The 23,937-nt window shown below is 48.4% G+C and overlaps 1 protein-coding gene across 12 annotated transcripts in view; it reads right to left on the bottom strand.

Moving 5' to 3' along the window:
• Positions 1 to 19,083, bottom strand: part of Akt2 (AKT serine/threonine kinase 2) — a 56,706-nt gene extending 37,623 nt beyond the window's left edge. For 4 of the 12 annotated variants that reach the window (XM_087629143.1, XM_087628473.1, XM_087628887.1 and 1 more), the window contains exon 1: positions 12,420 to 12,618. The gene's annotated coding sequence lies outside the window, so the exon portion shown is untranslated. 12 annotated transcript variants of the gene reach the window in all.
• Positions 19,084 to 23,937: the final 4,854 nt, after the last annotated feature.

The raw sequence follows: 23,937 nt of genomic DNA, 5'->3' as shown, positions 1-23,937 counted from the left end.
GAACCAAGAGCTGTGATATCTGGCTTCTAAGGGACTTCTGAATACCACTGAGGATACAGTACATGAGCTAAACAGATGGAAAGACAGTGTTTTAAAGACAATTCTATATGCGTGCATATCCGTGTGTGTGGATAAATGGGGGTATGTGTACACACTGTATGTAAAGGCCGGAGGACAGCCTTGCGTACAGTGTTCAGGAACTGTCCACCTTCCTTTAAGACAGTCTCTCACTGGACTGGGGTTCACAGTGCACAGTGAACCCCAAGGATCTGCCTGTCTCTAGACCCCAAGCACAGTCTTGGGATTGAGTTCAGGTCCTTCTATTTTACCAAGTGAACCATATACCTATCCCTAAAAACAACTTAAAACAATGTTACTGAGTGATACATTAGTCTGTGGTACCTATGCACTCAGCAACATTTTGGGGTGTGTGTGTGTGTGTGTGTGTGTGTGTGTGTGTGTGTGTGTTTAAACAACCTTAAAATGTAGTCCAGGCTGGCCCCAAACCTCAGTGCAGCCTTAGTCTTCCAGATGCTGGGATTACCACTGTCTGTACGCACGTTTGGCTCTCAGCCACTGCGTAAACAGAGTAAATTTCACCAGTTGTACTTAGAAGCCTTTGGGGACCATCTTTAATCACCTCTCCTCCCTGCCCAGAGCTGACCACACGTGTAAATTCACTCCTATAGCCAAGACAGAGCAGAGCTGGGATTGAAGCCTAGGCCCTCCTTACCCTGGTCAGGCCTTCCTAGATGGGAAGGTGAAACAGGCACTTTTCTGGGGGAGGGGGAGACTTGTGCTTGGGCAGCCCAGACACCCAGGTCGGGCTCTCCCACACCATCTCAACTCCCAAACTGGAATTCTTCTGTATGCTGAGTAACATTCTGTGATAGAGTACAAAGAAAGGCACCTTCTCAAATGCAGCAAACCACAAAGGGTAAAACAAAGCCATGTGGTCACAAGGGAGCACTATCAGCTGTTCCCTTGGGGGATGCATGCGTCCTCCCACTCTGGCCTTCAGTCCTCCTTGATCTCAGTACAGTTGCACAAGAGAGATCGGTCCCTCACCAGCAAGTATAGCTGGCCTGCCCTGAAAGATATTTCTGGTTTGGTTTCTTTTTCTGGGTCTCTTGTCCTTTGTTTCCTGCATTTTAGCACCATGGCCCTTTGTATTTGGACATTTTCATTAGTTACAAGTTGTCTTCTGAATTCCATGTGCATAACATGCACATGTATGTATGCACACAGACACACACAGAAATACTGTGCCAAAGCTAGGCCTGGTGGCACAGGCCTATAATCCCAGATCCACCTAAGGCTTTGGCCAGAAGAGTACAAGCTCCGGGCCTTCCCGTGTGACAGAGAGTTCAAGTCCTGCCTTAAACTTACTGAGACCCAGTCTTAAAATAAAAACCACCAAGAAAGTTAAGGGGAATGGCTCAGTAGTAGCATGCTTGCCTAGCATATGGGGGTCCTGGATCCCATCCCAGTTTAAGAAAAAAAGGGGGAGGGAAAGAAAGATTGCTATACATAGAATTTTCATGTATTTTAAAACAAGGTCTCATTACGTTAGATAGTCTGAACTGGCTTCAATACCTTAATTTAGTGAAGGCCTTTTAGAAAATCAGATACAAGGTCAGTGGAAATCCAGTTCCGAGCTTGAGTGCCCAAGGAGGCAGGTGCGTAAGCGTAGCACGCGCAGAAACAGGACTCAGAAAGAACGGTGCTAACAGAGCTCCAGGTGCAGGATCAAGGAGGCCTTGGGATCCAAACTGAAGGCTTCCTAAGCGGCAGCTGCAGTGGTCAGGTATCATTCTTCTCCCTCTGGTGGGTGGAGACAATGGGTATTTCTGAACTTATAAAAGTTTACCTACTCCACCTCCTTGGTGAGACCGTGGCTTTAAAAAGACTTAACTTTCTTCTTCCGCACACATCCCCCACCCACCCATCTGTCCCCTGAAGTAGGTAGGATTGAAGGCAGGATGAAGGTGTGGGCAGCTGCCAGAGACTGGGACAAGAATAAGTCCAGAACAGATTTCCTTGTCTTCTCTACCACCTCCCCCAACACACGCACCTTCCCCTAACTGAACCCCCGGAAATCATGTCAAGTATTCTGGTCTGCCTAGCCATGCTCTCCAAAAAACCAAGGACACCAGCTGCGCTCAGTGGGCCTCTGCAAGCACAGCTGACAGTGCCCAGGACCTCTCCCAGGCACACGTGGACCATACCCGAGGCCCTTACCAAGGCTGTCAGAGACCACCTGCCTCAGCCCTGCCTCAGCCCTGCTCTGAGCTGCAGCCTCACCAGACCAACACATGAAACCATCTCTTCTCTGGGTCCCTGGAAGAACCTGCTCTGACCAGGACCTTTGCATGCTGTTTTCCCAGCTAGGATGCTGTTCACGGTGCTCTCTCAGCCCAACCCTCCATCTTCAGGGAAACCTTCCTTGATGGCTCCTCCCAAGATGAGAACATGACACTCAGCCTGCCCCTCCCCTCAGAAAATGGGCCTCTTATTTGCCTCTGGCAATATGGCCTCTGGGGACTCAGGATCTGAACAAGGTAGGGACAGAGTCTATCCTAGTCCACACTGTTTCCAGCCCTAAGCACTACCCATCACAGGGCTAGACTTAGAACTTTAAATAATTCCAGGAGGGCTAACAACTAGACCCAGAGCTTTTGTGCTCCAGACTCCCAGGTGGAGGTGAAAACAAACATCTCACATTCACTGGATCCCTAAAATGGTGTCCACCGTGCCAGCACTGGCACTAAGGATTTCTCTGTGACCAAACAGAATCCCTGCTGTGGGAGGAGAAGGCAAACTAAATAGGTAAATTATATAGCACATTCAAGGTGTCCAGAATCTTGGAGAAAGGCAGTATACATGAAAGATAGAGGTCACAGAAAGGCTCACAGAGCCTGAGCAAAACTGTGACCCAGACAAGCCACAGGAAGAAGAGCATGGCTGGCAGGACCTGAGGCTCTGAGGTGAGTGAGGCAGGCCTGGCATCTCTGAAGGCTTTGGTTCTCCCTGGGAAAGAAATGGAGACCTGTGGGCCTGAAACGGCAGGGTGAGGGCTGTATCCCAGCCTCTTTCCCACTGGTCCCAACACTCACACCGTGTGCCTCACTTGGGGACCATAGGAACCGTATCTGATACAAAAGAAGTCAAGGTGGGAGGTAGAGCACCAACAGCTAGACAGCTAAAATACATAGAGTCCAAGAGACTAAACTTCTGCCATTGGACCCCAGACCTGCAACTCCCTCTGCCTTTGCTCCCAAAAGACTGAGCCATCACTCTTCTCACATTGCTCTCTACCATACCAAGGCCAGTACTGTCTCAGACTCCTGCAGACATCAGCACACTTAGGCACACAAGCACATGCGCACCACAGCAGGCCTCTAACAGGCTGCCCGCTTCATCATCACCACTCCTCCCCTGGTCTCCCACCTGTGCTCTAAGCAGCCTAGTGCTTGGAGGGTACCAGGAACAAACCAGCAGGGGCTTGTTTGCACGTTGCAAGTTATTTGGGGGAGGACTCCCAAAATGCTGGTACAAGCTAACATGAGTCCTGATGGGTAAGTGGTGCCACCTTCCCCATTATGCAGATAAGCAGGCCGAGGCCAGAACCTAAACTGGGAACACAAATCACAAAGGACAAGGCACTGAACCAGTGCAGGAAACATCTGTCCTTAAACTAGAAGAAACCCACCCAACTTCTGCATTGGCAGAACGAGTGCAGGGAACACCTAGACACTGAATGCCTGAGCTGGAGTACTGAGGAGCCATGTTTCCCTTCTTAACTGTAATCACAGCATAACTGTAATCAATCCATAACACCTGGAGCCTGAGGAGAGAGGAGGGTGGGCAGGGCTCTCTGGCCAAGAAGGCATCATGGTGCCTGACTAGAAGCCCCATCCATGCCCATCCCTCCTCCCAGGACACAGGCATGCGAGGTGGCAGGCCTCAGTGAATCTTGTTGTACCCCTTCCAGGGGGGCTATCTAGGGCTCTTCTGGACATCTGCTCCCTTGTCTGTAAGCTAGGACTAAGCATCACCAGGACTAAGACTGTGCTTATGTTACCAGGAAGACAATTTTTTAGACAGGGTATGGTAACAGTCAGGAAACTGAAGCAGGGGCAATCTCTGTGGTTCTGTGAGAACCCCTTACTCAGGGAATTTTAGGCTAGCCGGGCCTATTTATTGAGACCCTGTCTTGAAAGAGACAGAGACAGATGTTTTTACATGCCTGTGCCATGGCACTCCTAATGAGGTATGCTCATTAAGGTGTACAGCTGGGGATGTGACTCGCCTGAGGAAAATGGCAGCTTTTATACAAAGCCCAACTGTGAGATCCAGGACCATCCGGAACCCTAGTAAGGGCCAGGGAAGTGGCTTATTAGCAGTGACTGGGGTCAGGATGAAATCCTAAAGATGACTCACAGCATGCCTATATTAAGTTTTTCTTTGGTTTTTTTTTTTTTTTTTTTGAGATAGGGTTAATTCTGTATAATAACAGCCTCAGCTCTCCTGGGACTCTGTAGACCAACCAGGCTGCTCTTGAACTCAGAGATGTGCCTGCCTCTGCCTCCCAAGTGCTGGGATTAAAAGTGTGTGCCACCACACCCTGCTAAGTTTTTGAAAATAAAATACCATCTAAATGAAAATGCATTAGCTGAAGAACAGAGACCACTCTAGGCACCCTCCAAGGCCTCTGGATCCCAGTTTGAAAAGCTACACGCCAGAACCCAAGTCCTGCACCCACCCGCCTGGAGGCCCTAAGAGAGCCCATCTATAAAACAGATTATGGTCAGTTCTACGCCTACCCATCTCCCACCCATTCAGGCCACTACCTGAACCCTATCCAGCCTCTCCTCATATGAAGCCCTGACTCCTCACTTCCAAGTTCTTGCCTTGTCTCCTTGACTACTCCTCAGCTCCAGCCACCCTAGCCAACTCTGCTGAGCTCAACCTCCCAACCTTGCCCAGCCTACCTACCCCTTCTGACTTCCCATCTCTCTCCTCAGAGCATCCTAAGACCAGTTCCCTTCCCAGACCATAGTGTGCTTAGACTGGGCGCTCTCCCAGGAACAAGAACCGTACATGGCATAGGAAGGGCTCAATAAAACTTACCGAGATAGTGGAATATAAAAATAAGCCAACCAGGCATTGTAGTACACATTTAATTCCAGCACTCAGAAGGCAAAGGCAGGTAAGTATTTCTGTGAGTCAGAGGCCAGCCTAGTCTACAGAGTAAGTTCCAGGCCTGCCACACACACACACACACACACACACACACACACACACACACACACACACACACACACACACACACAGAGAGAGAGAGAGAGAGAGAGACAGACAGACAGACAGACAGACAGACAGACAGACATATCAAGCTTGTTTTTATTGTTTCTACCAGGTATAATGATATACACCTGTAATGTCAAAATTTGGAAGAAAGAGACAGGTCCATCAACAAAAGTTCATGATCAGCCAGGGTTATACAGGGAATTCCTGTCTCAGAACAAAACAAACAAAAACCTCACATTGCTAGGCATGATGGTATATGCCTGTAACATCAGCACTGGGAAGACTGAGCCAAGAGGACGATGAGTTGCAGATAGCCCAAGGTACACTACAAGATCCTGTCTCAAAAATCAGGGCTGACAAGCAACTAGAGCTTCCAGGGACTAAGCCACTACCTAAAGACTATACATGGACTGACCCTGGACTCTGACCTCATAGGTAGCAATGAATATCCTAGTAAGAGCGCCAGTGGAAGGGGAAGCCCTTGGTCCTGCTAAGACTGAACCCCCAGTGAATGTGATTGTTGGGGGGAGGGCAGCAATGGGGGGAGGGTAGGGAGGGGAACACCAATAAAGAAGGGGAGGGGGAGGGATTAGAGGGATGTTTGCCCGGAAACCGGAAAAGGGAATAACATTTGAAATGTAAATAAGAAATACTCAAAGTTAATAAAAAAAAATTAAAAAATAAAAAAAAAAAATCAGGGCTGAGAAAACACTCAGAGGGTAGAGGCATTTGCTCTGCAAGTACAAGAGTCGGGGCCGGAATCCCCAGCCACCACAGAAAAAGCCAGGCAGAGTGCTGGAGAGATGGCTCAGCAGTTAAAGAGCATTAGCTGCTCTTGCAAAGGTTCCCAGCACTCAGAGCAGTTCACAACCATTTGTGACTCTAGTTCCAGGGGACCTGACCCCGTTTTCTGGCCGCCAAAGGCATAAGGCACACATATGGTACACAGACAGATATGTAGGCAAAATACTTAGATACATAGAATTTCAAGTTTGTAACCCCAGCATTGAGGAGTAGGAACAAGAAGATTCCCCAGAGCTCACGGAGCAGCCAGCCTAGCTGAAACAGCAAGTTTCAGGTACAGTGAAAGATCTTGTCTCAAGGCAGTAAGGCAGCAAATTACAAAAGACCTGACATGGGCACCCAAAACACTCAAGTGAATGCACCACACACAACCAATGTATCATTGTGTGCCTCAGTGTCTCACCTACTAAGTGGAAGTAAGAGCCCTCCTCACGCCCCAGGATGCCATACGTGGACAGAGCGCTAGTGCACAGGGCACACACAGGAGCTCACTGTAAGCCAGCACCATAGCTTATCAGGGCCCAGGCTCCCAAAACTTCCACCCCAAACCCACTCCTCCAGTCCACAAGCACAGGCTGCTCACTCTAGAGTCCTTCTCTGCTCTCAGGTGCCACGAACCACAGCACCAAGTCATCAGGTACCTTCTCAACAGGCTGGTACTTTCTTACGCGCTAGCTTCCTGAAGCCTCCCATGACCCTGCAGCAACATTTCCAAGTTTAACTGAACAAATTCACCTCAGAGAATGAACCCAGATGCACAGAGCTCCACAGCAACCTCAAAATGCTAAAATCAGGGCTCTCCCTCAGCGTTTAATCATAGCTGAGAAGGAGCCCTGATTCTGGGAAGAGATGAGCAGTGGCAGCTGCCCCATGGCATTCAGGAAGCCATCGAGGTGGCAAATGGAGAAAGGCTTGGATTTCTGGCCTCACCCTCAGAAACAACATCTGTAGATGAGCTTCCTTGCTAGGCTGCTGAGCTCCAGGAACTTGCCGAAGGGACCTCGGACATGGAGTCTCTCCTTGGCCAGCCCAGCTTGCTGTTCTCGCACGGCCCACCCAGAGCACAGGCCGTCGTGGGTGCCGAGCTGGCGAGCTGGCAGTGGGTCCTGCCCCAAAGGACCAGGCTGAGATCCCACCCTGCAGTCCTCCCACACTAGCGTCCTCCCTCCCTCTTGGTCCTGCTCCTAGGCTGTCTCCCTGGGCTGGGCCTCTCACTGCTTGGCTGGCTGTCCATAAGAGTCTGCCACGGAACCACCCCACCATGCAGCCCGGAGGCCCAGAGGCTGAGGGCCTTTTGCACATAGCTCTGGGAAACTAGAGAGGCCACAGAAGGGCAGTCCTGTGTTCTCCTGAGGCCTGACTGAGATCAACCACAGAAGTGCCTCTTCCCACCCTCCATCCCTGGGATCTGTGTAGACCCCCAAGAGGTTCACTCTCTCCAGACCAAGCCTTACAAAACACCAGGGTGCCTGCCTATGCCCTAAGTCTTAGAGATGAAACTTGTAGGTCAGACTAAAAGATATTCTCATTTAGGCCACTGCTTAGTGGCCTTTGTGTTGATGGGACCCCTGGAGTAACCATACAAACATAGCATCCAATTCCCTTCTACTTGAGGGCCTCACACAGGCACTGGGGCTTTTAGGGGGGATTAGGGAACAGCCAGAGACAATTCCTTTCATCCTCAAGGTTTTCATCATGATACTCTAGGATGAGCCCCCATGTCAGTCTTATTAAGGAAGATTCGCCTTGACCTCTAATCAAAACCAAATAGGGTCATCCTGTTCCTTTTCCTAACTTCCATTTATCTTGCCCTGATAACACCAACCTTGACCTGCTATGCTGTCCTCATTCTACTAAAAGGTAAGGTCCAAGACCCTGTTCCATCCAGCCTTTGGAGCTAACTGAAGAAGTAATAGGCAGACTGTGGCCAGGACCCTTCCTGTCAGTGTGACAGCCATTCACACCATTACTTAGCAACAGCATCTGGCTAGGCTAGCGAGAGGTGCAGAGACAAGTCAGCCTATTGAGTCCCCACCTCGATCCCTAAATGGACCAGCCACGGCCCTGGGGAACACAGTGTGAAACCACAGAAGAGGGAGGCAACCAGTGAGTCTCCACCAAAGCAGTTGTAGGGCAGTTATTCTCTCAAGGGGGAAGTGGGAGGCCTGTGAAACAGTGCCTGGCCCTAGGCAGAAGCTTAAAAACCTCCAAGGCCAAAGTCACCACCCAACTGAGTGAATCCTCAGACTCCAAATTCCTTCCCAGGCTGAGGAAGCAGCACACACCCCATCCCCTGGCCACCAGCACTCACCCAATCATTCAGGCCTCTCCCTGTGGTACATCCCTACCCCTCATCAAGCCCATCCTCCTTCCACACCCCCACACTGTGGTCTCCCTGCTGCTCCCAGGCTGGCCTGTCTTACCCACATGCCTGTCCTGCCTTCCCTGCCACTACATCTAAAGAAGCTCCAGATGGCCTCCACAGCCTCACCCAAATTCACCACCTAACAGCTAACCCATTCCTTGCTTACCCTCCTGTTGGTCTCCTTCAGCTCCACAAAGGACTTCTGTTTTGTAAACAGGGTGTCACTATGTAGTCCTGGTTCATCTGGAACTTACTATGTAGATCAGACTGGCCTGGAACCCACAGAGTCCCACCAGAATCTGTCTCCTCAGTACTGGGATCAAAGACATGCTGTACAACATGGGACAGAATTGGGACTTTGTCAGTACCCTAGCATCTTCACCTGATGCAACATCCTGCCCACTGCCAGCCTTCTCACCACTCCGTGGTTGAGGGAGGGATTTAGAGAAAGCACACAAAACAAAGCCAAATCAGGAGTGTGGGAAGGATCTACAATTTGTACCGAGGTGCACTTGTTAGCTGACTTGACTGTGTATCACCTTGTCTCTACATCTGGGAAAGAAGCTAACATCAGCCCTACTTTCCTCCTGATGTTTCTAAAAACTGGCTAAGGCCCAGAGTCCTAGCAGCAGTAAATGAATTACAATTTGCTGGGCCACACTGACCACACACCAGTCTATCACTTGTGTCAAACACAGAAGGGGCTGCAGGATCTGGCATTATCTTCCCTGGACCCAGGTAAGGCTTTGAGAAGGCTGAAGTACTCAAACAAAGCCACAACTAGCACCTGGATGGCTGGATTTGAACTCAGTGCTTAGAACTGCACCATAGCCTTTTTGAAAATTGTATTTATTATTGTATGTGTGTGCATGTGAATTGGGGGTATGCTGTGACATGCTTGTGTATGACAGAGGACAATTGTGAAGTTGGTTCTTGCCTTCCCCCTTTATGTGGGTTCTGGGGACTGAACATAGGTTGCAAAGTCTGCATAGCAAATGTCTTAACCCACTGAGCCATCTTGTCAGCCCAACATAACTCTTTACAGAAGCTGGGAACCAGGACACTGACTGTCCGGATGGAGACTGGACAGAGTTGGATGCCTAGGCACCTAACAGAACTAAAGTAAGGGATGAATAAGGCAGGTCCCTGAGTCCTGACAGGGTCTGACAGAAGCAGCCACTGACACGTCCTTCCAAGCTCTCTATCAGTTAAGTCACTGGCTCCTCCCAGCAGCTGAGGTGGGTGCCTTTCCCAGTCTCCTGCATGCAGGTGAACCCTGTGGCCCCAAATCACAAAGCCAGAAGGGCTCATCCTCATCCTGCCTCTAACTGGGGTCTAAAGCCATTGGGGTCACCCAATGGCTGTCCTGCTAGCTCCTCCTGTGCCCAGTACACATGTACTCGGGGCTAAAAAAATGTCTAACTCAGTTCTGTCCCCAAGTTTCTCCAGAAAAACCTGAAATGCTACAACTGACAAGTACAGGAACATTCAAGTCACCCCCCCAGCCTGAGGAAGAAAGCAGACACCCAGAACCAGAGTCAAGTGGGCAGAGACCACTACAGCCGGGGACCTCTTGAACAGAGTATGGTACCAAGGCCTATGTAGTCTGCAGCTAAATCGCGCGCAGCCTGGCCTCCAAGGAGACTGATGCAGACCTGCAAACAAGCACCTTCTCCTTCAGGCTTCGACTTCTGATTTCGCTTGAACCAAAGGAAAAAAAGCCACAAGCTTGGGCACAGAGTGTTTAGTCACACACAGAAGCCACCATGGTTGTGTCTTGGCTGCCTTACCTGTGACCTGGGCATAACATTCCCACCTCACCATTAAGTCTCTAGAAAGTAGACAGACCAATAGGTACGCAACTATAGTATCTGAGACTTAAATGAAGCCACGTGCAAAAGACCCATCGCACCCCTAGGAAGATGGGAATACGCTCTATCCAGTGCAACCCACTATCACTTGAAATGGGGAGGCCCTGTAACTTGGTTTCCTCAATGAAAAAGGAGAGCATGACAACAAAGTCTGCCTCTCCAGGATACAAGACATCCCTCACAGTGTGGGGCACACTGAATGCATTGAGTGAAGGTCAGCCATTGATTTCACGGTCATTACTTTTATTAACTCTACCAGGCAAAATCTCTACAAGCTACTCTTGAGGACTAGAGAAGCACATCCCTGGTGGAGAAAAACCCTAGAGAACACCCACTGCCTGGACCTTTCTCTCTGGGAACCATGCCGAATTGAAGCCAGTCAGCATAGATCCCAGTGCTGTAGACCAATGGCTATTGTCTGTTCCCTTGACCATATCACCAGACTGGTCAGCTAGGTCAATCAGGGACTGCAGCCAATCCTCCAGGAAATTCAGACCTAGGACAAAGGTTACTGGGCAAGCCAAGATCACAAGCCTGCCTAAGGAGCAAGGACACTGGCCACACTTTTGGGGTTCCCTGCTTAGGAACCACAATGAGAAACTAGGTCTGTGAGGGACCTAAAACAGTCCCAAACACTATTAAGTAGCCTTTCTCTCTAGGCAAGATCAAGCTGGATGAAGTGCACGCCCCTCCAAGTCCCCGTGGCCTCTGCAGAGAGAACAGCTGGGAAAACAGCACTCAACCTCACCAAGAGGCCAACTGTTATCACTCAACCCGTAGGAGCGTAGGAGCGTAAACAGGACTCTAGATTGAGCTGGTAGCAGCCACGTGGCCAGGGATGGAGAACGTGGGCTGGACTGATAAAGTCCCCTTCACATCCATGTCCACAACTACAAGCAGTACCGAAACTCTCAACCGCATCTCTGCGGAGGGAACAGTAAACAGGCTAAAAATCAGCCTGACCTGAACCCTATGTTTTTCTAACAGAGGAAGGCCTGCCACCAGGCCCCAAAAGTTCTCCGAATGAGAGAAACAGGGGCCCCAAATTCTGAGAATAAAGATGTCCCCCGTCACCTTGCTCTGGAGAGCGGTCCCTTAAAACACACCTTCGGCCCAAAAGGTGACAAGCAGGTCCAGAGGCACCTCTCCTTATCCAAGCCAGATAGGCCCTCCCTTTCTTAATAGGGAGCCAGACTAGAGATCAGAAAAACTTCAGTGACTTCTAAGACACATCTCCACCCCCGGAAGCAAAGAACTTGCCAAAGGATGTCCCACACACCTTAAAGAGAAATAATCTGAAAGGGTTCTGGCGAGGAGAGTGGAGAACAGACAACCCCGTGATAAAAAGCAGCCTAGTAACGATCCCGTTTTCCCCAAAGTCATTAAGAAGTTCAATAAAGGGTGAGCTGAGTGTAAACGCCCACCCCTGCATATTACAGGAAGAGAGAAGCGCTTCTCGCCCACTCAGTATCACACCCCTAAAAGTACGCCCCTTAACACTCACTCGGGCCTCCCAGCACCCTGTGCCTCAAATATGATAAACATCGCAGCCCTCCTCCCGACCCCGCTCTCCTCTAAGAACTAAAGACTGCTCTCTCGTGCCTACCCTGACCGCCCCAACGCGGCCACCCTGGGTATAAACCCCTCTCCAGAAGCTCCCATCCCTCTAAGTGCACCATAGGAACGGCTCCCAAAGCACCCAAGCGGCACAGCCCTCTACACTTGACACGGTGCGCGCCTCAAAAGCTGGACAGGCTGGCCCCTCAGAAAAGGAGCTGTCTCCCCCGATATCCCCCGAAGGCAGCCCCCTGCCCGCAAACTCAGAGTGAGCTCCCCCGCGCCGCCGCAGTGGTATGGACCGCGGCACCCGCCCCACGTCCCTTCGGACTAGTCCCCCAGCCCCGCAGCAGCCGCCCCCACTCAGTTCCGGAAAGGGGGGGAGCCACCAGGTCCGTGGTCCCCGCCCGGCGGGCACCGGTGGTACGGCCCAGCGAGGCCCCACGGGGGGCCAGGACGCGACCATCGCGGAGGGGAGGGTGCTTGGGGACACGCGCTGGCGTACTCACCTGTCACCGGCGGCCGCCCAGCCTCTCCGGCGGGGCTCTACCCCCGCCCATCGCCACGCTGAGCTCGTTCCCGCTCCTTATTTATTAACTGGCGGCAGCAACGGCGGCAGTGCTGGCGGCAGCGACGCCTTCTCAGAGTCAGGCCCAACGGCTCCCGCAGCGCGGCCCCCCCCGCCCCCTCCCCCCAGCCCCCGCTCACAGCCCCCTCCCACCCGCTGGCCGGAAATACCGCCTTTTCCAGCCACAAACAGGAACTGACGTTGGTAGACCAAGGGAATGGCCTCAGAAAACATCAGACCGCAAGCGCAGGGACAAGAAGGAGGCAGGCTCACAGCAGCGCGCCTGCGTACCTTAGGCGACGCCCGTCACGTTAACTTTTTATTTTTTTAAGAGCCTCGTTCTGAGCTGAAGGGAGAGCGTCACACATGCGCAGTAGAACACCAACAAGTTGACTTTCCCCGAAGGCCCAAGTGATTACTTCCCGGCAGTCAAAGGGCTTTATTTACATACGCTTTGATCTTGCTTTACTCTTCTCTTTCCTGTGTTCCTACTTCCTAGACCAGCAGTTCTTAACCTGGGAGTTCTTTTTTTTTTTTTTTTTTTTTTTGGAGCTGGGGACCGAACCCAGGGCCTTGCGCTTCCTAGGTAAGCGCTCTACCACTGAGCTAAATCCCCAGCCCCAACCTGGGAGTTCTTAATCTGGAAGTCAACCTAATCCCTCACAGGGGTTGCCTGCGACCATCACCATCGGAAAACTCAGATATTTACATTATGATCCATAAGAATAGCAAAATTACACTTTTGAAGTGGCAACGAAAATAATTTTATGTTTTGGGGTCACCACATTGGAGTCGCAACGTTAGGTAGGGTGAGAAACACTGTCCTAGACTTTTCATTTTATTATTGTTTGTTTTTTTGTTTTTTGTTTTTTTTTTTTTCCGGAACTGGGGACTGAACCCAGGGCCTTGTGCTTGCTAGGCAAGCGCTCTACCACTGAGCTAAATCCCCAACCCTTGTTTGTTTTTTGAGATAGGATTTCACTGTGTAGCCCGGGCTATCCCAAACCTCGTCCTGTAGACCAGGCTGTCTTAAACTCAGAGAGCTGCCTGCCTCTGCCTCCTGAGCAGGATTAAAAGCCTGTGCCGCGCCTTTGGACGAGAGCGAACATGGAGGAGCAATCTCTTCAGAAACCAGCTACTCCAGAAACCCCTCCTCCTGCAAAAGCTCCTGGTCCTCTGCCTTTACCACCCACTCCTTCTGATGAGCAGCCAGTATTCTCCTTCTCAGACCCCTACCTTACTCACCGGATAAACCACCTTCTCAGACAAATGCAAGATAGTTGAGGACCGAACCCAGGGCCTTGCGCTTGCTGGGCAAGTGCTCTACCACTGAGCTAAATCCCCAGCCCGGCTGATGACCATCTTATAGTGCATAAGACAACCCTTTTCCCCAATAAAATTTTTTTCTCGTCCCCAAATTTACTAGTGTTAAAGTTATGAAATGTGATGCTAATAAATGCTAGGGGTTAATTTAAAAAAAAAAAAAAAAAAAGCCTGTACCGCCACTGCCGGACTCCGAGATGCTAATAAAGGCCCAAAACAGAACTTGGTAAAGGTTGAGCACAAAACAGGGTATGGTGACAGGTCTGTTATTGCATCACTCCGTAAGCTGGGGCAGGGGGATTGCTGCAAGCAGGCTAGACCTTGTCTCAAAAAAAAAAAAAAAGGTGCACTCAAGAAGCTTTGAGTCACATAACCTCACATTAGAATATCCACTTCTGTAACTATGGGCTGACTTCTGTATCCACATCTTCAAAACTGAAACAATCTTGGATTATCTTACGGAAACAGTTCTTATTGAACTGTGACTTCAAATTATTAATGTCACCTGTACATGGTATATATCTAAATAAACGTGGGACTTATAATTTCTCGTATGGAGTAATTGGAGCCCGTGTAGGACTAGAAAACCACAGGAAACTGCTCACGGAAGGTGTACAGGTTGCACGCCTGTAACCCACCTCTGCAGATCCCGAAGCAAGAGGACTAAGAATTCCATGGCGGATTGGGATTCATAGTAAGACCCTGCCTCGAAATGTCAAGGTTTCCATTAATTATTGGGGATGGGATTGATGCATGTGAGTGCAAATGCTTTGAGAAGCCAGAGAAGAGGGCATTAGCCTGGAGCTAGAGCTTTTGACTGCTGTAATTGGCCCTATGTGAGAGCTCAGAACTGGACTCAAGTCCTTGCATCATCACCATCATTCTCATCCATCCCCTTCCTCTTCCTCTTCATCATCATCATCATCATCATCATCATCATCTCAAGACTAATAGGTGGCTTAGTAGTTAAGAACACCCTGCTCCTCCACAGGACAAAAGTTCAGTTCCCAGCTCCCACATACCAGTTTTTGTTTGTCTGCTGTTTTTCTGTGAGCAGAGGGAATGTTTTAGTTTTGGGGAAAGCCAAGTAGCCCTGATTGGCCTTGAGCTCATAGAAATCCTCCTGTGCCCATGTAGGGCAAGCACTGAGATTACAGGCAGGTACCACTATATCCAGGGAGATGCTATTCCTAACATCTAATTTTACATTATCAGAAAGAGAATGAGGGGCTCATGAGATGGCTCAGCGGGTATACATACCTGTTTGCCAAGCCTAATAACCTGAATTTAATTCTCGGGACTGATATGGTGGAAGGGGAGACCAGACTCCCTCAGATTTTTCTCTGACCTCACATGTACACCATGGCACACAACATTAGTACAATATTGTACACAATATTAATGTACAATAAATCTTTAATCCCAACATTCAGGAGGCAGAGGCAAGCATTTCCCTGGAAGTTCCTGCCTAGCCAGGGTTACACAGAGATCCTGCCATGAATTAAGGACACGTGTTGTGATAGTACAGTGGTGAGTATCCCTGCTTTTCTCTTGGGAGACCAGAGTTCGATTCCCTGAGGGGAGGCTAGTACTTTGGGCTGGAGAGATGGCTCAGTGGTTAAGAACACTGACTGCTCTTCTAGAGGTCCTGAGTTTAATTTCCAGCAACCACATGGTGGCTCACAACCACCTGTAATGGGATCCAATGCTCTCTTCTGGTGTGTCTGAAGATAGCTACAATGTACTCATATAAATAAAGGAAATCTTAAAAAACAACAACAAAAGCAAACAAACAAACAAAAAAAGTGATGCACTTGCAGATAACCTTGGTTCTGTTTCCAGCAACCACATACCAGTTTACAATTCTCTTCTGATCTTTGAGAGCGCCAAGCATGCTCATGGAGACAAAACAGTCAGACACTTAAATAAAACTAAGAAAGAGATTCCAGATTATTTTAAGAGATAAAAACAGTTCTTCCTGTAAGCATTCTGAGGTGACCCGTGAAGATGGTTTGCTCCTCTATTGACCCAGAAACTCCTACAAAATCATGCAAATCAAGAGGTTCAAATCTTCGTGCTCAGTTTAAGAACACTGGTGAAACAGCCAGGCTGTCAAGGGTATGCATGTCTGGGAAGTCACCAAGTGTCTGAAAAGTGTCACTATAAAGAAGCAGTGTGTGCCGGCCATTCTGGTGGTATAATGATGGAGTGTAGGTACCCCCAGGCCAAACAGTGGGGCTGGACACAGGGTCAGTGGCCAAAATAGAGTGCTGAATTTTTGCAGCACATGCTTACCAATGTGGAGAGTAGTTCTGAATTTAGGAGTTAGATGTGGATTCTCTAGTCACGGAACATATCCAGGTGAACAACGTGCCTCAGACAGGGCGACAGATTTACAGAGCTCATGGCCAGATTAACCTGTACATGACACTGTGCTATGATCCTCACGGTAAAGAAATAAATTGTCCCAAAGCCAGAAGAGGTTGCACAGAAAGAAAAGATATCCCTGAAGAAACAAAAATGTGCAGCATGGGAATAAATTCACCATAAAATAAATGCAGATAAAAGTAAAAAAATTTTACAAATTTAAAATAGTTGACAATAAAGTGTATCTTATGTAGTTCTAGCTGACCTGGAACTCAGTAAGTAGATCAGACTGGTCTTGAACTCAGAGATCTGCTTACTTCTGTCTTCCAAGTGCTGGGGCTAAAGGTGTGCACTATCATGCCCCACCTGGTCACTAACTTTTGATAGTCCTCCTACCTCAGCAACTCAAGTTCTGTACCACTGTGCCCAGTTTTTAAAAACCAAAAGCAAAACGAACAAAAACTATATAGTGAGTTCCAGAGCAGCTAGTCCCACACAGTGAACTCTTCTCAAAAGAGTCTTATGGATAGATAGCCTGTTGCAAACTCTGTCCCTCCCCCTAAAAAGAATTAACTGCTTACCCAGTAAGGAAATGTATTAGTTATAGTTATGCAACTTGCCACAAGATGGCACCATATGAGCTGGTCATTCCTACAGCAACCGGATAGCTTAGAACTTTTTCTATGGAAATTTAAGGTACATTTGTGGTGTTATTCTGAACATTTGCTGGATAAAAGAAAGGCCTTATATGACATCTAAATGATGTATGCAAAATGGGCATGGTAGCCTGTCTCAAATACATGTTTGCACACACGCACCCTTTTCAAGATCCTGCTCAGTTAGTAAATTGTTTGCCTAAGCCTGCACAAGGACCAGGGTTCTATCCTCAGTACCACATAAACTGGGTTTAGGAAGAGGAGGCAAAATCAAAAGTTCAAGACCAGCCTGGGTACATTAAGACCTGTCTTAAACAAAACAAAACCCTTCTAAGGATTATCAGGGAAACACAGAAAACTGCTACAGACCAGAGAGGCAGAAGCAGAGGGGTGAACTTCAGCTTCAGGTCAGATTTGACCACACAAATGTAACATGACACTGGCTAGAACGGAGAAAGTTGGGTGTGGCTACACACCTAGACTTCCAGAATTTGCAAAGGAAAGCAAAAGGATCAGCGGTCAAGGCTAACCGCCACTAACTACACAATAAATTCTGAAGCTCACCTGCCCTCCCGGAAATTCTACTGAAGACTGTGAAGACCACTAGAGGGAGTCGGGGAGGACATCAAGAACAAGTCACTGGAATAAATGCTGGGCTTTGATTAAGACCTACTTCATTGATACACTGTAACAAATATTGTAACAGTTGTTACTTTGTACTGGTTTAAGAGACTAGCCAAAGGAAAACTGGGCGTGGGAGACAAGGTAACTTTGTAGTACCCTGGCAATATTTTGGTAACTCTAAACCTACTCAGGCTGGGTATAGTGGCACAAAACTACTTCTAGCATGAGGTAAAACAAGCAAAGACTAAAAGACAGTTTCAAGGCCAACCCGCCTTCTACACAATGAGACTCCATTTCAAAAAATATCAAAACAATAAAACTGGCAGGGGTGGCTCGGGGGTTAAGAGTATTTGTGGCTCCTGCAGAGGACCTAGGTTTGCTTCCCAGCTCACAACCATCTGAAACTCCAGCTCCAGGGGATAAAATGCCTTTATGACCTTCATAGGCATTCATATATATGTATACATACATACCAGTAATAAATAAATCCTTAAAAATAAAAAATTTAACTAGTTATAGTAATCCCAGTCTGGGGCACAGGCATGCATACATCTTGTACATACATACCACACACCCACTCCCACCCACAATTCATTAAAACCTTTTGTTTCTTTTTCGAAACAGGGTTTCTCTGTGTAGCCCTGGCTGTCCTGGAACTTGCATTGTAGACCAGGCTAGTCATGAACTTCAAAGGTTCATTTGCCTCTGCCTCTTCAGTGCTGGGATTAAAGGCACGTACCACCACTGCCCAGTGAAATAATTAAAACTCAAACCAACACAAAAGAGCTGCAAATTAAGTAGAGGCAGGTTGATGGGGCAGTGGGCATCACAGTTAAAGGAATATCAAGGTCACTAGTGAAAACAATCTAGTTTGACAGATAAGAAGGAAGGACGGGACTCTAAACAAAGAACAAAGTCTATCTTAGCAGACTCCCAAGAAACTACCTCTTCAGCGGGACCTCATCCCAAGAAACTACCCCCCCCCTCAGTGGGACCTCATCCCAAGAAACTACCCCCCCTCAGTGGGACCTCATCCCAAGAAACTACCCCCCCTCAGTGGGACCTCATCCCAAGAAACTACCCCCCCTCAGTGGGACCTCATCCCAAGAAACTACCCCCCCTCAGTGGGACCTCATCCCAAGAAACTACCCCCCCCAGTGGGACCTCATCCCAAGAAACTACCACCCCCCTCAGTGGGACCTCATGCCAAACCCTCCCCATAACTTCTCACCTCTGTGCTATTTATATCTGTGTAACTCCTCGAGCATTCAATTCTAACATACTGAATAATGGATAAAGACACCTTCTAAGAAGACAGGCCCTGGTCAGGGGAAGAGAAATGGTGGACCCAGACTTTGAAGGTGAAACACCAGAGGCAGGCGTGGCCGTTGCTGCCCTGCTCGGTTAGCCCTCCATTCTGCAGCATCTGGTTTTGCTCACTTACCTACTTGAAACAAACTCGACTACCTGTTGGCTCCATCCGTGGGAATGCTCCTTCAAGGAGCGTGAGAACTGAGGCTGCAGCTGCTGTGGGGTTAGGAAGCAATGTAGGAGAAAATTCCTCTCTTCATCCACAATAATGGGGACACGCACACATAAATAAGGAAGAAGAAGAGAGGGGAAAAAAAAAAAAAACCAAACAGCACTAACAGAAGCAGTTGCCTAGGACGCTGTCCTTCCCTGGCCCCTTGCCAGGTTTCAGATCTAAAGTGGAAGGGCTGGACTTGTAGCTCAGGTGGTAGAATGCATGCCTAGATGAAGCCTTAGGTTTGATGCCCAGCGTCACGGAAATCAGGTGTGGTGGCGGCATGCCTAGAATCCCAACCATTCTGCTTGTATCCGGACGATCAAGGAGTTCAAAGCTATGCTCTCTTACATGGAAAGTTTGAGGTCTCAGAATATTGATACCTGATTTAAAAGACAAACAACAACCAGGAAGGAAGGAAGGAAGGAAGGAAGGAAGGAAGGAAGGGAGGGAGGGAGGGAGGGAGGGAGGGAGGGAGGGAGGGAGGAAGGAAGGGAGGAAAGAAGGAAAGAAGGAAAGAAGGAAAGAAGGAAAGCTGTAATTTTGATACTGGGTAGGGGTTGAAAAGCTTGAAGCTCAAACCCAGTGTTGCCATGCTCAGCTCAGCCTTGTGAGGCTTCCAGTAGCTCAAACCTGACTGTGCCTCCAGAACAATGGCTCTCACCCTTCCCAACGCTGCGACCCTTTAACACAGCTCCTCATGCTGTCCTGACCCCAACCATAAAACTATTTTCATTGCTACTTCATAACTGTAATGTTGCTATTAGGAATCATAATGTAGCTTGCTTTTCTGATGGTCTTAGGCAAGCCCTGTAAAAGGGTCATTTGACAACCCCTAAGGGGTCATGGCCTGCAGGTTGAGAGCCACTGCTTCATAAGAAGCACAGAACCCAGAGCCCAGTTGGCCTTTTGTGAATGTGAACATCTTTGTAGCAGTCCTATTACACACATTAAGAAACTACAGGGGTTGGGGATTTACCTCAGTGGTAGAGCACTTGCCTAGCAAGTACAAGGCCCTGGGTTCAATCCTCAGCTCCAAAAAAAAAAAAAAAAAAAAAAGAAAGAAACTACAGGAGATCCTGGTTTTATTTTGCAGTGCTGGAAATTGTGCCTTGTGCCTGCTACATAAACACCCTAACACACACACACACACACACACACACACACACACAGAGAGAGAGAGAGAGAGAGAGAGAGAGAGAGAGAGAGAGAGAGAATATTGCCCCCTCTCTCCACCCACTTAAGAGAAAGTAAATATGACTCACTAGAGGAAGTTCCTGAAACTGATAGAATTCACAAGGCCCCTTGCCAGGATTAGAAGGCTGAGAAGACACACCAGCTGAGGTGCCTAACAGTACAGAGAACTTCAGTAATTCAGATTTCAAGAGTTGTCACCTATGCTGCAGTATTTTTGGGTCACCCATGTTCCTATAAGAAACCCCAATGAACTTCTTGGTTCACTAAATTGGATGTTGTTGGAATCCTACTTTGGTCTGTCTCTGGGACCCCATCTGGGGTAAACAGACATTTGTTCCTATTGTGCCAGGAAAAGTGACATAACAATATTTCATTTTTGGTTTTTCAAAACAGGGTCTCAATCACACTCACTCAGCCCAGGCTGATCCCAAACTCATAGCAATCTCACCGTGTTTGCCAACGCTGTGGCTACACCTATGAAATACCTTGCCTAGTTGGGTTATTTTGAGACAAGTTCTCTCCAAGTTGCCCACACTCAAGTTGAATAAAGGGTTGATAATCAGGGAAAACATGGGTGTGAACCCTTTAACTGACAAATGTGAAAAGGTAGCCCCAGGACTTTGACATCCAGTATTTGTCAGCCTTTGAGGCTCAAATTTAACTGATCCTCTAACTGTCGACCTCATGGGGGGTGGGGGGAGCAGTGCTGAGAAGACTGCCTGACACTCAGTAGCTCCAGATATGACAGCGTGGCAACCCAGAACCCAACAAAAACAAAGAAGCAAGCCAGGCCTGGTGGTTAACTCTTAGAGTCACAGCCACTCGAGAAGCTTAAGAAAGGTGTTGGAAAGTTTGAGGTCAGCACATGCAACTTAGTGAGAGGTGACCTCAAAATGAAAAACAAAAACAAAAACAAAAACAAAAACAAAAAAACCCCACAACTTTGGAGAATCCACACCCACACTTGGGCATATGCTGTCCTCTTCTCAAGTGTCGGTCTCTGTGTTACTGCTCATACTGAAGTCATTTAAACCTTTCCCACTCACTCTGTGTAGGGCAGTCTGGCCACAAACTCAATGGCACTAAACTGCCTTAAAAGCTTCCCTTTAATATATAGTTAGAAGAGTGAATGTGCAGGTGTGTATGTGTGTGTGTGTGTGTGTGTGTGTGTGTGTGTGTGTGTGTGTGTGTGTGTAGAGGCCGAGGTCCATGTGTTTGTGTGTGTGTGTGTGTGTGTGTGTGTGTGTGTGTGTATGCACGAGGAAGACAGTATCCATCCACCTTGTATTTTCCACACAGGGTCTCTCACAGGGTCCTGGGTTTCACTGAGTAGGCTCAGCTAGCTGGTCAGTAAGCCCTTCCTAGATGGACCTGATTACCTCTCCAGTGCTCAGATAACAAGCATCTACCTTGCTGGCTTTTTAGACCGGTGCTAGGAATTGAACTCAGGTCCTCACGCTTAGGCGGCAAGTATTTTTCCAGCCGAGCTATCTTCTGCTGCAAAAGCCTTTTTTTTTTTAATTTATTTATTTAATGTATGTGAGCACACTGTAGCTGTCTTCAGACACACCAGATCTCATTACAGATGGTTGTCAGCCACCATGTGGTTGCTGGGATTGAACTCAAGACCTCAGGGTTGGGGATTTAGCTCAGCGGTAGAGCGCTTGCCTAGTGAGCACAAGGCCCTGGGTTCGGTCCCCAGCTCCGGAAAAAAAGAAAAAAAAAAAGAAAAAAGAAAAAAAAAAAGAAAAAGACTGAACTCAAGACCTCTGGAAGAGCAGTCAGTGCTCTTAACCGCTGAGCCATCTCTCCAGCCCTGCAAAAGCCTTTCTTTATTAACATTAAAAAGCAAAAAGGATTTATTCAAGGTGGCCATATTGAGAAAGGAACAAAGTGCTTGGATGGGCATGGTTGTGCCTGTCTTTAATCCCAGCACTCGGGAGGCAGAGGCAGGAGGAAAGTTCAAGGTCAGCTCTATCTACTGGGTGAGTTCCAAGACAACCAGGGCTACAGAGAGATGCTGTCTCAAGAACTCTGAATAGGAAGGAAAAAGAAAAGAAAAGAGGAACAAAGTGAGAGAGTAACACCCCTGAGTCCACATTTCCAATCCTGAAATGAGGGTAAAGTTTAAAGAGAAGGTAAGAGTGACATAAATGAAACAGCCGAGGTGTGGTCCTGCACCCACCATTGACTAACCCACGGTTTGAGCTGGTGCCACAAGGGTCTGCTAAGTTGTACATCTTCCTGGAGTCAAGGCAAATGCTTTTCCTAATAAACTCCAACTTTGCTTGAAAAGAAAAACCAGGCATAATGGCCTACAATTCCAGCATACAGAAGTGGAGGCCTGCTTCAGCTACATAGCGAGTTGACATTAGCATAGGCTGTGCAGGAAGGAAGGAAGAAGGAAGGAAGGAAGAAGGAAGAAGGAAGAAGGAAGGAAGGAAGGAAGGAAGGAAGGAAGGAAGGAAGGAAGGAAGGAATAGAAGTTTTAAAGAGAGCTGAGGATAGCAGCGGGGAATCCAGGCAGTCAGAAGTCAGAGCTGCAGGCTAGGCATCAGAAAGGCCAGAGACAAGGCCCAGTGATCTTGGGGCTTACAGGAAGGGCCTGGGGAGTTGCTGTAGGGGTTTGAGCCTGAAGAGCACCCAGCTCCAGGTGCTAGGCCTGACAGGGGAGGAGGAGAGCTTGGTAGCACAGCCAGGAGAAAGGAAGAGTCCACAGTAGTCAGGGTCACCCCGGGCCTGGCACCACTGAGCTCTGAAAGCAGTTGAATCAGGGAGGTGAAGGAACCAAGGAGCTAAGAGCAACAGAATAAAGAACAGAGAACAGACATCGTTCTTGACAGTGCTGGCTCAGTGACCCATGTCTATAAAGGCGGAGGCTGAAGTCAAGGGCATCTATGTCAGCGATGTGCCTGACAACAGCAGAGGAGCTGGGCTCTCGGGTTCATGGCTGTGCTTCAGCCAACAGTGTTACTGTATTTTGTCACATTGAACACCGTGCCAAACGATTTGCACGTAGAGTTTTTAGCCAGTCCTGAAAACTTCCCTAGCTTGAAATGAGTTCCTGTTTGGAAGAAGGTGAATCAAAGTGACTCCCAGCTAAAACAGACCAGCATTTCCCATGAGCTGGGACCACAAACCACAATCTCTGTGCCACAGTGGCTTTAGCAGCAAGTCCCAGGGCTGATTTCAGAGGCCAGGTTACCATGACATCATGGTACTCCTTGACTGAAGAGTGTGTGCTTGCCTACCATGTATGAAGCCCTGGGCCCAAACCCCAGTACCACAGGAAAGAAATTATGTAATATTAAGCCAGGCATGGTGGCACACTGCCTATAATCCCAGCCCTTGGGAGGTTGGCTCAGATGAACAGGAGTTCAAGGCCAGCCTCAGCCACTGCAATTCTTGTCACTTTGATTATACCTGCAAATAATGAACGATCAGAGGCTAGGCAGGGGGTTGGGGATTTAGCTCAGTGGTAGAGCGCTTGCCTAGCATGCACAAGGCCCTGAGTTCGGTCCCCAGCTCCGAACAAAAGAAAAAAAAAAGAAAAAAAGAAAAAAAGAAAAACAAACAGAGGCTAGACAGGCCTATGAGGGAGGTTTTTTTGTTGTGTTTTTCATTTTTGGATTTTCGAGATGGTTTCTCTGGATAGTGCTGGCTGTCCTGGAACTCACTCTGCAGACCAGGCTGGTCTTAAACTCACAGAGATCCTTCTGCCTCTGCCTCCTAAGGGCTGGGAAGATAGGCATGCTCCACCACTACCC

Source organism: Rattus norvegicus, chromosome 1, assembly GCF_021556685.1.
Source record: "Rattus norvegicus strain SHRSP/BbbUtx chromosome 1, alternate assembly SHRSP_T2T, whole genome shotgun sequence".
Classification (NCBI taxonomy): domain Eukaryota; kingdom Metazoa; phylum Chordata; class Mammalia; order Rodentia; family Muridae; genus Rattus; species Rattus norvegicus.
This window is presented reverse-complemented; position numbering and strand designations above follow the sequence as displayed.